Source organism: Helianthus annuus, chromosome 7, assembly GCF_002127325.2.
Source record: "Helianthus annuus cultivar XRQ/B chromosome 7, HanXRQr2.0-SUNRISE, whole genome shotgun sequence".
Classification (NCBI taxonomy): domain Eukaryota; kingdom Viridiplantae; phylum Streptophyta; class Magnoliopsida; order Asterales; family Asteraceae; genus Helianthus; species Helianthus annuus.
Window position 1 is genome coordinate 115065445 of NC_035439.2, and position 5827 is coordinate 115071271.

Below are 5827 nucleotides of genomic sequence, written 5' to 3' on the forward strand. Positions count from 1 at the left end.
CGCAATTCCATAACTAAAGTATCTACCTATATTCCATAATCACCATACAAGTTCCTAAGTAACCCATATGGGTCGTTTGCCCAATTCACCCATCAAGGGGTTTTTGGTCAATTTTAGTCCTTCATATTTTACGATGAAGGACTTTCGCTAATATTTGACCAATATATCGCTTCTAACAATAATTCTAAATATGCGTACATGGCTCGGGTCATAGGATTGACCCGTTTAAATATCTTTCACTATTACTTTCTAATTAATACCAACGCGAACCGTATGATATTTCCTGTAATCACAAAACTTCAACAAGCGATCATCAATTAATATTGTCAAATGATTTTACCAATGTCATTTGACCCGTTTAGTCCGAATGACTACTTTCCATTATGAGATGATATCTAGTTACCATCTCGCCCTTTTACCCATTCCGGTTTACACCATGACGTAATGTTTCAAAATTTCTTTTTAGTTCATCGTCACATGACTAATTTACCAATTTACCCTTTTTGCCATTGTTTATGATTTCTCACCATTGCACTTGTTCCGACTCATATTATTTGCGTCGGAACATTATAATTCTATTACTAATTTTTCCCTATTCATTTTCAATACACACAACTGATGTATACTATAAAAGGGTGTAAGCTTTTACTTATCTTGCATCCGAAACATGCTTTTCCTTCACACTTGATTCGTTTGATCCGCTTCCTTTCCAAGCCTCCATCTAGCTTGTCAAACGTCAAACTACCATCATAATTCGTAAGACGGTTAGATTAGTCATCATTAATTATGACTATTCCATCTTACAGATTTACATCAAAATTTACTATTTGATTTCATTTTGGTCAGTTTGACTTTTAAAGGTCAAACTGCCTATTAACATAAGTGATTATACTATGAAACTCGACAATTCATTTAAGTACTTTGTTAAGTATCTGATAGGCATTATTCTTACGCCACCGTTTTAACTACTTTTCAAGTCTAAGTTCATGCTATTTTTAACACAAATTTAACTTAGCTCTTGATTATCAAAGCCAATTATTCATTTGTTAAGCAAGAACTAAAGGTTTCCATCTACATGTAAAACCCGTTTCATCATAGCATTAGACATTCATCCGAACATCTAATATAATCAAGTTCTACATATTAATTAGTAGACATCATGATTCCAAACACCTATTTATATGAACAAAATCACCAATTTCGTTATAACATACAAAAACCATTTCAAATCATGTATGAGCATTCACTCGAACTTATAAATTGTTCAAGTATTCTGCTCCAACTATCAAATATGATGATTCTAAGCACATGCGTATCATCATCTTTACTTATTTAGTCAAAACCCACTTAGTTCATACTTGATTATTTGACTAATCACTAGTTTATGGCACAATTCTACAAGTTGCATCTAGGGTTTGTTCCTAGACATAGATTCAACCCAATATCACTCATATATACAACATTCATCACATAATTTTCAATTTTGGGTGTTCATCATGAACTCAAGATATCTCCGAATTACAAAATTTGACATACCTTGCGATCTCCTAGCTTAGGTGATCACGAATTTAGTTAAAGCCCCAATTTCTTCACTCGATTTCCTTTGATTTTGATCAAGTTTGTGAGTTTTAGGGTTCATGTGTAAGAACCCTTCTCCTGGCTGGTAAATGTCGACCAACACACACACTTGTATGTATTTTGGTTTTTGATATTGTTTTAATTAAAACATCTTTCCAATTGCCCACTTTTAGTCCCTCCAATATTCATGGTTTATAAAAGGCTTACTAGTTCATGCTTCTTTATTGTTTTAAAACAAATAACTAACTAGGTTAATTACTCCTAGTTAACTTAGTGAGTTCCGAGAGTTATAACCCGTTTATTTTACGTCCCGTTAACCTGGGCCTCTTATAAACTTTGTTTTCTCAAAAGCTTTCGTTCACCTTTCATTTAATATTAGGTTTATTTATTTAAATCCTAATATTCACCGGGTTAAATCTTACCACTACTGGTATTTTACCCGTTTATTTTTGGTTAATTTTAATATAATTAGCAACCCGTTTTTGGGGTGTTACAAAATACAATAAGAAATTATTATAATATATTAAATAAAAAAATAATAAAAAGCTATATATTTAGAAAAAAATTTATAAACATAAATTATATATTATAATTTTGCAACACACTTAGGCTTATGGTGGTTGTACCATTTGCAAAAAAGGAGTTTTCTGCTCATCTAGGTTGTACGTTTGCTTCCATTGTTGGTACAGTGATATTAAATAGCTGTGGCATTACTTCAAGTTTACACCTGTCCTTTTGAGTGGTTGCCCCTTTGCTACGTGTCCTGGGTTATTTCTTCCCTTTTCCTTTTCACATTCGCAGAAATAGAGGGTAAATCTAGGGTTAATGAGAGAGGGGTCTGGAGATAATCGCCGGCCACCAGATAAACTACCCAGCGACCATCTGTTACCGACGATACGGCGATGCAGCTGATTTTCTCGACATCTTCTTTGGTGTTGTTGTTTAACAGGCATGTATTCTTGCTTATATATTCTATTATTGCTTTCATTTTTGTTTGTATTCGGCGAGGATGATGCGCTGTTGTCTCTATGGAACTACCTGGGGTTTGTGTTGTGGGTGTGATGTGAGTCTTGGTTTACTCTATTTTGGAAGTTGAGTGGCCATTGATGTCGGTGAGAAGTCGAAATGGAGAATGAAATTGATACCTTGAGGAGGTGTAAATGGTTTGGGATTGTGGGTATGTTTGTCTTCACCCCTATTATTCTGTTTTCTTTGGTGTTTAGCTTTGGAGTTTTGCAATGTAAACAAAAATATTATGAGTATTTTGAAAGTGATGTTCTAATTTCTGGAGTGTAACCTTTTTAGGCTTTTGGACTTGCAAACCTCCACCTCCATCACCATCGTCGTCTCTTCCTATTCAATCACACCCAGTAAACGGATCTTCTTCGGGTAGTAATACACAATTACATAATCTTGAATAATAACCCATGTTCATCTTCCAAGATTAAAGCTTTCATATTGTTTTCCTTCGCAAATCCTTGATACTCTCTTAGGTTTTAACTTTTAATTAATTGTTTTCTATGCTACTTTGTTGTTTCCATTTGTTTGTATGCTATTTCTTGGATCACGATTGATTTTGCAGCTAATGTACGAATTTTATTCTTTAATTTATGGACATTATTATTATGCACTTTGGCTTCACAGATCTGTAATTTTGCATTATGCTTCTGTTAAATTTAGGATGCATATGTAGGTTTAGTTAAAGTTTTAACTTAAGAATTGACGGGTATCTTGGTATACATGGCATAGCGGAGAAGGATTATTGCTGAAATAGAAATCGATTAATTTATTGTTGTACGCCGATTGTGTTAATTGATATTGCAGGAGTTTAAAGCACCGTTATGGATTCCGTTGTTTCTTTTGATTATAAACGGGTGGTCTCCGCCGATTTATCGAACTTAGCTCACCACCACCGGCCATCATAAAAATGAACTGCGGTGGCTACTTTGGAAAAAAATATCAATTTGTTTTGGGTCTTCATGGTGGTTGACATGAGAGATAGGCGGAGCAGTGACCTATGGTTTCGATAAAGGGATTAAAGCAATGGCTGAGCAGTTATCTAGGGTTCTAACCAAGGAGTTCAAGTGATATTTTCAGGTAAATGATAAATAATGAAATATATATTTAGGAATGTCTGTGACATTGTGTTTTCCTAGGTGTCATGTTATAATTTAGGAATGTACAGGTCACCATACATGACTAAGGACCATAACTTTCCTATCAAGTGTACTAAGAATGTACAAGTCACCAAGACACCAACTCACAACCAAGACTTAATTTTCTTATCAAGAATGTAGAATCCACAAATACATAACACGACCCACTAAAGGGCTTGTAGCCTAGGAGTATTAAAGAGTATATTGGTGTAGATCGAGAAGATGTGTGAGTTAGTCGTTTTAAAAATAAATAACTTATCCTTAACCTTATTATTTTCAGGAATGGGCCACAAGACGGAAGAAACTCAATGTAGGATGGTACTTATGGTACAACTTGCCCGATCCCACTGGGCAACAATTTTACATACATGCTTCAAGCGAAGGATCAGATTGGTAGCTTCTTCTACTTCCTGTGACTTGGCCTTCAAAAGGCCGCCAGAGGCTATGGCGGCACGAAAATCTACAGCCGCCATCGGATCCGGTCCTCTTTCCTTTCCCTGCCAGAGATCAAACTGTTCTTGCTGGTGATTGGTAAAAAAAGGCCACCTGGTAAGCTCAAAAGTGAAAAACTTACGCGCTGACCTTTGTGGTCAACCTTTAATATTACTTTTCAAATCAAAACATAACTTAATGTCCTTAAAATGAATTTAGCATGTGGATTTTATTATGTGCATTTGTGTAAAACTGAAAGTTATGGATCAAATGTTTTGGATATTTGTAGGACTAATTTAAAATTGAAAATAATGATTTTGACTTGGAAAGTCTAACCATGTAAACATTTGTTTGGTATCTGTAGAGACCAAGACACATATAGGGCATGGGTGAAAGCATTTCTTCTTCTTATGGACTTGTCATCAATGGGCGTGGCTTGAATAGTTACACATTCGAAGTCGAACAAGGTAGTTAGAATTTTTTTTTTATATTGTACGATGTTTTCAGACTTGGCCACATACTCGGTCCGGTTGAGTCTATTTGAACCAGCCGGAAACCGTCCAGAGTGCTTGAACCGGCAAACCACACCGGTGGCCAAACCGATTTTTTTTGTTTTAAGTATTTTTTTTAATGGGGACCTGATTTGTGTCACTTTTTGTTGGTCATCATACTAGCTGTTACCCGTTAAAATAATAAAAAAAGGGAAGCTATTCTATAATAGTATACACAGATTTGACGATTGTCAAGATACATACATCAATATGATTATTGATCTATCCAACATTTGCTTTGCCCTTATTAAGTTAAAAATACAAGACTTATGGTTCAAGTAGGGAAACAAAGCTATCCAAATTTCGCTTCTTTAGGTGTTAACATTCTTCAACTGCTAGCATCCAAGATTGCACTAGACTCCCTCATCACTCCCTAATCAAAGCCAGTTCGCACCAAATATCACTCACACATGACTAAGGTGTGTACATTTTTTTGAACAACGACCAAGGCGCGTATCTATTTAAATAACTACATTTTGCTCTCAAACAGAGACTGATAGAAAGAGACTGATGAAGGAAATTAAGTGGCAGGCACCCAACATAGATTAGTGATTCTAATACCTGAGAATCAATTAATTGTAAGGTAGTTTTACTTGGGATGCATATCTATTACACGTAGTTTCTTTTTGTGGACCCTTGAAGAACATGCAATTTTGTTGGGTTTGTTTGGCATCCATGATGTATGTTTTTTTTTTCAAGCAGGTTTTGATGTCTAATAATATGTAACTAAATTGTTCTCTCTACATGTAACCTATTGGAGTAGGAAGCAGTTTCTCTTTTATTTGATAAATAGAAACAAATAGAATTGTTGTGTTAAAGAGGGAGGGCAAAAACAAAACTTGAGGGGTGTGTCGGGTTAAATGATCGGGTTATTGTGGTGGAATCCGCGGCGCAATGCGCGCGGGATAAAATCTAGTTATTAAATAAATATCAAATTAATCAATAAACTAATATATGTTTTAAAGAAAGAAAAAAGTATTAATATATGTTATAAAAAAAGAAAATAGAATTATTAAAAAATGGTAAACGAAATATATGGTCTTAAAGAAGAAAAAAAGTTAAAAAAATATGTTATTAAAAGTAAGTATAATAATAAACCATTATAAAATA

General features: G+C 34.5%; 1 long non-coding RNA gene across 7 annotated transcripts; it reads left to right on the forward strand.

The window, feature by feature from the left end:
• The first annotated feature begins 2323 nt into the window (after window positions 1–2323).
• LOC110925786 lies at window positions 2324–5433 on the forward strand. 7 transcript variants are annotated; one of them, XR_004862444.1, is made up of 6 exons: window positions 2324–2755; window positions 2884–2967; window positions 3403–3675; window positions 4015–4283; window positions 4531–5136; window positions 5208–5431. It is a non-coding gene; the product is annotated as an uncharacterized LOC110925786 (long non-coding RNA). The 7 variants fall into 7 exon arrangements; XR_004862440.1 differs by having other exon boundaries at window positions 2884–3675; window positions 5208–5432; XR_004862443.1 differs by having other exon boundaries at window positions 2324–3675; window positions 4531–4633; window positions 5000–5136; window positions 5208–5430.
• The last annotated feature ends 394 nt before the right edge of the window (window positions 5434–5827 follow it).